The sequence below is a fragment of the Dipodomys merriami genome, unplaced genomic scaffold (assembly GCF_024711535.1).
Source record: "Dipodomys merriami isolate MVZ:Mamm:240054 unplaced genomic scaffold, mDipMer1.0.p SCAF_402, whole genome shotgun sequence".
Taxonomy (NCBI): domain Eukaryota; kingdom Metazoa; phylum Chordata; class Mammalia; order Rodentia; family Heteromyidae; genus Dipodomys; species Dipodomys merriami.
The window spans coordinates 644230-655525 of record NW_027205627.1 but is presented as its reverse complement, the minus strand read 5'-3'; the positions used below and the strand labels follow the sequence as shown (position 1 = coordinate 655525).

Below are 11296 nucleotides of genomic sequence, written 5' to 3'. Positions count from 1 at the left end.
CCTGGCCAGGAGCCCAGAGCATATGGAGCTGGCACAGCAGACACATCACCTCAACTTTGGAACCCTTTAAGTTTGATTGGGACAACTGACATGCCAGCTTTTCCAGGGTTTTATCTTTAAGCTGGCAATTACTACTAATGACTGGGATTATAGGTCAAGTTAGATGGAGGATTTCAGCTGCCAAACTATGATGTTCAAAGCAGCACATGCAGAGTTCCCAAGCCAGATCGTCTCTTATCATGAATATCGTACCATGACTGCCTTCCTCCAGCAGCTGCTGATCCTCCTCTGGTTCTCTCTAGTGTGACCACCACATTCAAGGACAACATGGGAAGCAGAGACGGTGACCTCGCATCCCAAGCCTGCCAGCTGTGAGCAGAGTTGATTCCCAGCACCTGCACGGGAATCTGAGAGATCCAGAGACCCCAGATGCCTCAAGCATCCTTTCTCTGCAACATGAAACTTGGGGGCCATATGTGGTGGACCATCCTGTCTGGCCCCAGGGGGAGAAGAGGAGGCCCCTTGAGCCAGGTGTTCACCTCATGGCAACCTCATTCACACCTGAGGGCTGAAATGAGTGGCAAAGTGTGGGTCAGCCGCTGGACAAAGATCTTTGAGAAGAGAGGCATCCAAGAGGCTCCAGAATCCAGAGAGTACATCGTGGCTCACATCCTCAGAGCCAAAACAGTTAAGTGCGGTGGCACCAGGAGGGCAGGACGAGGGACGAAGGAGAAATGTGGTAGAACTACATAGGCTTTGACACCTCCCCCACCAATCCTTCCACCCCCAGGATACTTACCTGAGTTGGATGGGAGTTTTCTGTAATATTGTCATAGAGAGATGCTCATTTATTTGTCCAACAAACCATTACAGTGTGTGTGCCAGGTCCAGGCGGTCATAGACAATGAAAGGTTCCAGTGCCGGTTCCACAGCACATGGAGAAATCTTGATTTGAGCTGGATGCCGGTGCTTCACACCTGACATCCTAGCTACTTAGAAGGCTGAGATAGGAGGACTGAGACTTAATTCCCAGGCAGAAAAGCCTGTAAGACTCTTTTTTTTGGGGGGGGGCGTCCGGTCGTGGGGCCTGAACTCTGGGCCTGGGTGCCGTCCCTCAGCTCTTCAGCTCAAGGCTAGCGCTCTACCACTTGAGCCACAGCACCAGTTCCGGCTTTTTTCTTTTTTCTTATGTGGTGCTGAGGAATCGAACCCAGGGCCTTGAGCATGCAAGGCAAGCTCTCTACCACTGAGCCACCTTCCCAGCCCACCTGTAAGACTCTTATCTCCAACAAACAACCAAAAAAATTGCCAGAAATGGATGAGTGGCTCAAACTCTAGACTGTTGGCCTTGAGTAAAAAGGCTCAGAGACAACACCCGGATCTGAATTCAAGGCCCAGAAGTGACACAAAGAAAGGAAAGAGAAAGAGAGGAGGGAAGGATGGAGGGAGAAAAGGAGGAAAGGAAGGAAGAACGGAACATGCAAGCCTTGGTTTGGAGTCCCTGGATCAAGGGAGCCAACCATTCACTGTGGAGACAGTTTCGGAGCCTAAAGCCAGTATGTAGGACAAAGCCATTGACCCCTCAGCAACTTCATGACATCCAGGAGCTGTGTGTTCACCGACTGCAGAGGGAAACAGCCTCGGGTAGACCTTAGGGCTCAGGATGCGTCACCAAATTTCAGTCTCCGCAGGCCCTCCGAGTTTATTTTCTGGTCAGATAAGAAGAAAGTGTCCAAGGAATAGGGAGGTATAGGCTGAGGGAGTGTCAAGAGGAGGGGGGCAATGGATAAACAGGAAGATGAAGAGGGAGGACCATCCCAGGTCAGGTGTGTCAGGCCATTGGAGCCATGACCTCACCTGACAACCTAGACCATCAGTGATAGAGCCTTCGACCGAGCCACATGGCTGTTAAAAATCCTGGCAATTTGGTTTCACTATTGACAAGCTGGCTGTCATCCACTGCGGGATGCCTGTGCAGTACATCCTTGGGGACTGGGATTATTGCTGGCTCTATCTGAAGATGACACCCCCGGTGTTCATTCCTTGACCAGAGACAGACGTGAGTGTGCCAATGGCACAGGACAGCCAGAGAATGAGGGCTGGAGTTAGACCTTGTTGCCCCGAGACTTCCTCTAGGGGACTCTAGGGCCCTGTGACTGCCATTCTCAGAGGCAGAGGTGGGTCAATTTGCTGGCTCAGCCTTTAGTCCAGATGGCAGATCTGGCATTCAGAGAGGGCCGATTGTAAGTGGGGCAGGGCTGGGTAGAGGCTGGTGCAAAAAACAGAGGCACTGACTCTGAGAAGTGTTGTTTGATTGAGGATACTCACAACCCAGGAACATTCCTGGGATGGATCGGCCCTTTTCTCCCTCCTTAGAGAGAGAGACCGAGAGCCCTCCAGTCTGCATCCCTTGGCCAAGAAATCCTTTCATTCCCATAACTTGTGGTTGGATAACTAGACCTCACCTGCCTGCCCAGTGTCGATGCAGGACAGTGAGATCTTGTGTAGAGAGTTGTGTGCAGCCATACCTGAAAGATGGCGCCGGCTTCCGCCCTCCGCCTTTCTGATGGCGAGTGCTCTCTGTGGTAAACAACTCCTTATATGGCTAAGGCAAAGAATCTGGCTTGCTTCTGTGCACCTGAACCTATTGGTGGTTCCCAAGAGGCGTATCAGGGTTGGCTACCCAGCGGGTACTTAAGGATGTGGGAAATTCTCCCCAGGGTTGGAGTCAGAAGATTACTCAAAGGTCCTGAATAAACTGCAGAGAGAAGAGCTCGGTGTCTTGTCTTCCTTGCTGGTCGAGGTGGTCGCGACAGGTGGTGGCCCGTACGGGGATTCAGCCATAGCCCCAACGAGGACTCAGAACTCTCTGTGGTCAGGGTGGTGCACCAGTAAGTTCCCAGGTAAAGGGGAAATCCGAGACAATAGCGGGGGTAAGTTCCAGGTAAAGGGGGAATCCGCGACAAGGGGGGGGTTAAGTTCCCCGGTAAAAGGGGAATCCGCGACAAGAGCGGGGGCGGGGGGATTTTTCCTCTTCTCGGTAGATAAAGAGAGAGCGAGAACCCGGGGCTAGTCAATAGAGTAGCCAAAAGTGAAAGTAAAAGATTGTTTACCAGGTTAAGATTTTTAAAACTTTGGCGCTTCTTCTTCGCACCCAATTTTTTTGGCTCTCAATGAGCTGCTGCACTCAAAGAAGTTAAAAGTAGAAACGAGAACTTTAGAGAGATTTTTGGATGAATGTGACATCATTGCCCTGGGGTTCGCTGTCTCCGGAAGCCTCACGGTGACCTCTTGGGAGAAACTAGGGAGGGACCTAGATTTTGCCTCTGAACAAGGAACGCTTAAGAGTGGAGTGAGACCAATATGGAAACTGATAAGAGGCTGTCTTGAGGACCAGCGCTGCAGTGAGGCGGTGGAGAATGGTCAGGCCGCCCTAGAAATGCTGCAGGAAGAAAGATCGGAAGGGGCTGGGAAAGTAGGGGGCTGGGAAAGTAAGGGGCTGGGAAGGTGACTCAGTGGTAGAGCACTTGCCTTGCATGTCTGAGGCCCTGGGTTTGATTCCTCAGCACCACATAATCAAAATGAAAAAAACCAGAAGTGGCACTGTGGCTCAAGTGGTAGAGCGCTGGCCTTGAGCTGAAGAGCTGAGGGACAGCGCCCAGGCCCAGAGTTCAGGCCCAGGAAAAGACCTATTCAAAAAATGCTGCAAAGTTGTCTAAACAGTTGTCTAGTTATCTTTTAGGTAATTGAACTGGGGAGTTTGACAGCCTGATGGAACAGTTCAGGGTTGCCATTGTCATGGTGAACTCGACCTGATTGGATGCCGGATTGGCGGAGGGGTTATCTTCATGGATCTCCGCTGCTATGAATCATCTTAAGGAGTGGGTGGGTTTGGGAGCCCTGACAGGCCTCCTGTTATTAGCCTCCTTGGTATGTCTGTGGTGCATTTGCCAAATTAGAGTTTCTCAGTGTCGCAGTGCAGCCATGATTATCCAAGCCTTTACAGCCATTGGAGCAGGACAGTCCCCCCATGTATGGCTTGCTAAGACTGGCCTTTTTTGAGCACAGGATGCGAGGCTTGAGCACTTCACTTGGGGTCCTCTGAGGTTGTGGGCCCCAAGAAGAGCATGTCTGATTGCATGTGGGTTGATACCCTAAGTCCCACCTCTGTAAAAAGGTATCACTGGTCTGGTAATCATTCGAGTGGATAACACCTGAGTGAAGATCAGTACAATGTCCCAAATTTCTTCCACAGAGATCAGACCTCTACTCTTGCCTGTTGTGAAATAAAAAAGGGGGAACTGTAGAGAGCTGCTTGCTGCCGCACCTGAAAGATGGCGCCAGCTTCCGCCCTCCGCCTTCCCCATGGCGAGTGCTCTCTGTGGTAAACAACTCCTTATATGGCTAAGGCAAAGAATCTGCCTTGCTTCCGCGCACCTGAACCTATTGGTGGTTCCCAAGTGGCGTATCAGGGTTGGCTACCCAGCGTGTACTTAAGGCTGTGGGAAATTCTCCCCGGGGTTGGGGTCAGAAGATTACTCAAAGGTCCTGAATAAACTGCAGAGAGAAGAGCTCGGTGTTGCGTCTTCCTTTCTGGTCGAGGCGGTCGGGACAATCTTGAGTCCTTGATGAGGTCACGGGATCCTCAGTATGAGATTGTACTTGACCATCCTGACCAGTCCCATCTAAGACTACTGTGATCTAGGACATAGAATCCAGACAATCAGAGCAGGATGGAATCTATTCTGTGAGTCTTGAGTATTATTTGTGAGCTTTGAGCTCCTATGTGCACACCTGCTTCCCTTTCTTGGGTGGGTCTATGCTAGAAAAAGCTTAAAACTAGGGCCTGGGTGTCATCTGTTGTTTTATGCTCAAAGCTAGCCCTCTGCCATTTGAGCCACAACTCCACTTGCAAGGTTTTTGGGTATTTAATTGGAGATAAGAGTGCTCATGGACTTTGCTGCCAAGGGTGGCATCCAACTGCAGGCAACAGATCTCAGCCTCCTGAGGGGACAGGATGACAGGAATGGAAAAGCATCTTTGGCCGGGTGCCAGTGGCTAATGGCTGTCATTCTAAGGACTCAGGAGCTGAGATCTGAAGATTACGGTTCAAAGCAAGCTTGGGAAGGAAAGACCCTCAGACTCTTCTCTCCAACAAAGCACCAGAAAATCAGAAGTGGTGTTGTGGCTCAAGTAGTAGAGTGCTGGCCTTGAGCTGAGGAGCTCCAGAACAGCACCCAGGCCCAAAGTTCAAGCGTCACAACCAACAAAAAGAAAGTACAATATCTTTTCCTGCAAAGGACTGTGGATGTGTGTGGAGGGGGGGCAGGTTGGGATGGTAGGCATTAGTGCCATGCTCAGTCATTGGTTTAGATGGATTGTCCCAAACTCTTAGTCCTCGGCAGCTGATTCTTGAACCCAGGTGAAGCTCTGGGTTGGACATCAACCATCGGACCTCAGTCTCCTCACGGGAGAGTTGTGAGAAAAATAAGGAACTTATACAGAGGGATCTCCTGAGCAGGGCCAGCCACAAATGGCGAGGCTGTCAGATACGGTTGTCAGCAATTCTGTAAGCATATGACAGGAAGTTACTCGGAAAGGGCTCAGATGGGGCCTGTTATTAATCATGCAACACGTGTGGGATTATGAAACAAAATATGGCTCTTTAATCATTACTCTATACCCATGAGGAAGGAGAAGCTGGGTGAACTACTCATAACCCCCAGCTGACAGGAAGCTCAGCCTGACTTCTCTGCCATTCTCCTTAGGACAGTGGGTGTTATTCAGTCCACTTCTTGTGGTGGGAAGTCCACTTCTTGTCATTCGTGGGGTTTGAATTCTGGGCCTGGATGCTGTCCCCAAGTTCCTCAGGTCAAGGCTAGCGCTCTACCTAATGAGACACAATGACTTTTCCATTTTTCTTGAGGTTCTTTGAGGATAAGAGTCTCACAGATGTTTCTGCCCTGGCCACCCATGTACCATGATCTTCACATCTCAGCCTCCTGTGTAGTTAGGATTATAGGCCTGAGTCACCGGCAACTGGCTTAAGTGTAATTCTGGCCCTCTCTCTCTCTCCCTCTCCCTCTCTCCCTCTCCCTCTCCCTCTCTGTCTCTGTCTCTCGCTGTCTCTGTCTCTCTGTCTGTCTGTCTGTCTGTCTGTCTGTCTGTCTGTCTGTCTGTCTGTCTGTCTGTCTGTCTGTCTCATTCTCTCTCTCTCTCTCTCTCTCTCTCTCTCTCTCTCTCTCTCTCTCTCTCTCTCTCTCTCTCTCTCTCTCTCTCTCTCTCTCTCTCTCTCCCTCCTTCTCTTTCTCTCTTTCTGGAACTGGAACTGTTTGAATGGGTGCTGGAAGAGATGGCCCAGCATCCCCATGTGGCTGGAACCCAAGGTGGCCTTCTCATTCTGGATGTGGGCTGTGGATCAGGAGCTGTGTCACTAAAGTGTCTTTGGAAAAGGCTAGTTTGAGTTGGCCTTAGGATGTGTGTGTGTGTGTGTGTGTGTGTGTGTGTGTGTGTGTGTGTGTGTGTGTGTGTAAGTGTCGGGGATACGGGGATACCTACCCTCCTCTCTGCAGTGCCTCATCCTCCCAGCAGGAAGTGCATCCAGTATCCTGACCCCAAGGAAGGTGGATGGGGGAGGGTACTTAAGGTCACATCCAGGGGTATGATCCGAATTCTGTCCTACAACCGAAGGCTGGACAGATAAAGGAGAGAAGGAGAGGTTTAGGGGAACACCAAGAGAAGCCCCTTAACTTTGGCTAAAAATACCAGCCAGATCAAAGACTGAATTCATCTTTCTTGGTAGTCAGATAAAATGTGTACACTGTTCATTTATTATGATTGTGTGAGTCCTAGGGCTTGGATTCAGGTGTTATCCCTGAGCTTCTTTTGTTCAAGGCTGAGGCTCTACCACTTGAGCCACAGCACCACATCTGGCTTTTTTGTGTGTGGGTTGGGGGCGGGACAGGTGGTATATGGGAGATAAGAATCTCACGGACTTTCCCGCCCGGGCTGGCTCTGAGTCACGACCATCAGACCTCAGACTCCCGAATAGCCAGGATGATGAGTGGGAGCCAAGAGCTCCTGAGCTCCACCATCCATGGGGCCACAGGACCAAGGGAAAGGACACTGTGGATGCAACTTTGTAGTTGCCCCCACATTTGCAGACCTTCATCTGCCCCTGAGCACTGGTGAGGAAAGCAGGGATCCGAGCCCTGGGACTCCTGAGATAGGACTGCTACGAGCAGCAGCCAGCTAGCTGGCTGTGGATTTGTGAGCCCACAAGACTTTCATGAGCCCAACTCAACACCCAGCGGAAGTGTGCCTGACAGAGTCGCACTCTTGGGATACCCGTTTGAGCGGCTGTTCCCTGCCATGCCAGTTGCAACTTCTGGCCCTCCTTGCCCCAAACCCGTGGTCTGAGAAGTGGATTTACTGCTCAGATCCACACTGCACCCATGACAGATGCCATTCTGATGACCCAGCCAATGACCTTGGTTCCCCAAGGCTGGAAACTTCTCTGATAATGTGGCCTGCTCTGTAGCAAAGGCTTCCAAATGGGCTGCTCTCAAGACTTGTAGGACACCTAGACATTGGGAGAAACTCAGGGGCCCACTGGAAAATACTCTGGCTAGAGCCAAAGAGTGAGTTCCAAGCAGGCCAGGGGAGTTGGTCATGGGACTGGAATTCTGAGCCTGGGTGCTGTCCCCTCAGCTCTTCAGCTTATCACTTGAGCCACAGTGCCTCTTTCAGTTTGCTGGTGCTTCCTTGGAGATCAGAGTCTCACAGACTTTCCTGCCAGGGCTGGCTTTCAACCAAGCTCCTCAGATTTCGGCCTCCTGTGGAGCTAGGGGGACAGACGTGAGTCACTGGCGCCCAGCTGATCTGGCCATTCACCACAGTGAACTAGGAGCTCCTGACAGCTTTTCTTTTCTTTTTCTTTTTTTTTGCTATGTCATTACTGGCCTTGAACTCAGGGTCTAGTTCCAGTCACTTAAGTTTTTCCCTCAAGTTTGGCACTCTACCACTTGAGCAACAGTGCCATTTCTGGTTTTTGGTAGTTCACTGGCAAGAAAAGTCTCACTAACATACCTTTCCTGAGCTGGCATTGGTCCATGATCTCTGATCCCAGTCTCCTGAATAGCTAAAGGGAGGGAGCTAATGGTGTCATTGGGGTAGAAACTTTTCTTTTCTTTTTTTTTTTTTTTTGGAGGGGATCTCTGGTCCTGGGGCCTGAACTATGGGCCTGGGCACTGTCCCTCATCTCTTCATCTCAAGGCTAGCACTCTAACACTTGAGCCACATCGACACTTCTGGCTTTTTTCTTTTTGCTTTTGTGGTGCTGAAGAATTGAACCCAGAGCCTCAAGGATGCAAGGCAAGTGCTCTACTACTGAGCCACCTTCCCAGCCCAGAAGCTTTTCTTAAGCAAGTGTTCTTCCCTGCATTTGTCCTGACTCCTCAATGCAAAGGAGGCCCAAGGGTCAGGAGCTGTGAAAAATAGACTTCCAGCCACAGGAAATGGCTGGGGTCCATGGAGAAAAGCCAAGCTAATCTTCCCCCTGGGCCCCATTCTGGGACTCCACCCTCTTCCAAACCTGTGACTCAAGTACAAACCTTGACCCAGCCTTGAATGCCCTGCCAGACTTTTCTGAAGCCACAGAACCTTCATTCCACCCACACCACCTGCTCTATACCACACCTCAGGACTTTTGCCTATTCTGTACCTTCTGCCTGAGGCTCTGTCCTGTTCCACACCTTAGAAATCCTGTGGAATTTTGGCACTGATTATATCACCTCCTGGAGCAAGTCTTTCCTTCCTTTCTCTCTCTAGAGGTGGAACTTTTGCAGGCTTACTGGCAAATGCTCTATCTTGGTGTGTGTGTGTGTGTGTGTGTGTGTGTGTGTGTGTGTGTGTGTGTGTGTGTGTGTGTGTGTGTGTGTGTGTGTGAATGTGTGTGTGTGGGTTTTCCAGTCCTAGGGTTTGAATTCATGGCATGGACACTATCCCTGAGCTTTTCTGCTCAAGGCTAACAGTCCACTACTTGAAACACAGCTCTACTTCTGGGTGTTTAATTGGAGAAAAGTTTCTCATATAGAATTTCCTACTTGTAATTATGATCCTCAGATCTCAGGCTCCTGAGTAGCTGAGATTATAGGGGTGAGCCACAAGTAGCTGCCCTCTATCTCTTACCTATAACCTCAGCCCTCTTGAGTCCCAGAAGAATATGTCTCACCAGGCTCACTTTTTTTTTTGCCAGTCTTGGGGCTTGAACTTAGGGTCTGGGCATGTTCCTTAGATTTTTTTCCTGAGGGCTAGTCATGATGCCACTTTTGTCTTTTTCTGTTTCTGTATTACTGAGGAATCAAACTCAGGGCTTCGTGCATGCTAGATAAGCACCCTACCACTAAGCCACATTCGCAGCCCAAGGCTGAATTTTAACAGGAGTTATGAGGGTGAGATTTATTGGCTTACCCCTTCAGGCATAGAAATTGCTGACTATTTCATATCTTTGCCGAGATTTGGAACCAGTCTTTGACTCGGCAATGAGGAATGATGAATGAGTGAGAGCCACCAGGCCCTAGAGGTCTAGGGATAGAGAATATGGATCCAGAACCTTCCACCACTCCTACAGCCTAGGAACTCTGAGGGCTTGTCCCAGCTTGCCCAAGTTGGGTGGGCTGAGCATGGGCAACCTGCTGAATGCCCATCATCCATACAACATCCTTTCATACACAGAGACATGAAGTTACTGCTGCCTTTTTTATTCGGGGTTGGGGGGCTGGGGAGGCAAGTCTGGGGTTGAACTGTGAGCCTACGCTCTGTCCCTGAGCTCCTTTTGCTCAAGGGTAACACTCTGCAACTTGAAACACAATCCCACTCATTTTTTTTCCTGTGATCTGTTAGAAATAAGAGTGTCACCGACTTTCCTGCCATGGTTGAATTCAAATTGGCATTCTCTACATTCTCAGCCTCCTGAGGAGCTAGGATTATAGGCAGGAGCTGATGACACCTGGCTTTCTTTTCTTCTTGTTGTTATTTTTTTAATAGTGACAATCTAAAATATTCATGGTGTCATTCTAATTATTTGCATTCAAAGTAAGCTACCCAAGCTTGGAGTTCGAATGCTAGGACTGCTACCTAAAAATGGAGGGAGATCCTGACAAATTCATTCCTACTCATGTGAATGCTAATGGAATGCTATAAAATAATAATTAAATTTGCAGTTAATTCATGATTCTATTTTAGAATGCCACACAAATATTATTGGATTTATATCTTCCATTTTAGCACCATGGTATGATTCCTCTAATTGAAGAATATTAACTAATTTTTAATTAATGTTTTTATATGTATTCAACCATGATACTTCATTAAATGGTGCCATAATATAATAACAAATAATTGGTAATAATATACATATATATATAAATTAATATCCTCACATTCCTTCTCATATATATATGTATATATATATATATGGGAAGGAATATATATATGTGTGTGTGTGTGTGTACATATATATATGTATATACACATACACATATACATATCTATCAATGTATATATTGGTCACTATTGTGGTTTGATCAAAGGTCCTCAGAATTTCCTGGCATCTCAGTTTGCTGGAGGCTGGTGTGTTCAGACTGTGACCCCATGTATGGATTGGGCATTGCAGGCAGGGGGTTGAAATCCCAGCATGGCCAAAAATTTATTCATGGAGTAAGAAGCCAATTTTGACACATTTTTTTTCCTTCTCTGAGAAAGTCCTGAGTCTCAATATGATGTATAATCCGTATGCAAATATAATCTAGGTGATATGATGTAATAAATGAAGTGTTATATGTGTAATAATACCACATAAATAAGGGTAATAAAGGTCATATGCAGTAAACCCATGTATGTAAATAGATACAATATATGAATATTATTTTTTCCAAGTGCTGGGGCTTGAGTCCATGCCCTGGGAACTGGTCTGAATTTCTTGTCTTCAAGGATGGTGAGCTTCTCCTTCACCCACAATGTCACAGAGTTACCCAGGCCCTGAGTTTAAATCCAGGGCCTGCCAGAAAAATGGTGCATATTCCAAGCCAGGGCCATATTATTATTATTTATTTCTTTTTTGGCCCAGCACAGGGCTTTAACTTAGGTCTTGGCACCTCTGCCACAACCAACCCTGGGATCCTAGGACCCGAGTTCAAATCTCAGGGCTGGCAAAAATAAAAAACAAAAACAAGGAGAAGAATAAAACTGAGAAGTTCAAGAAAGGGATTTTACTTTTTTTTTCCTTTGGTATTGT

General features: G+C 48.3%; 1 pseudogene; it reads left to right on the top strand.

Moving 5' to 3' along the window:
• Positions 1–456: 456 nt before the first annotated feature.
• Positions 457–6463, top strand: LOC138806638 (MTRF1L release factor glutamine methyltransferase-like; annotated as a pseudogene).
• The last annotated feature ends 4833 nt before the right edge of the window (positions 6464–11296 follow it).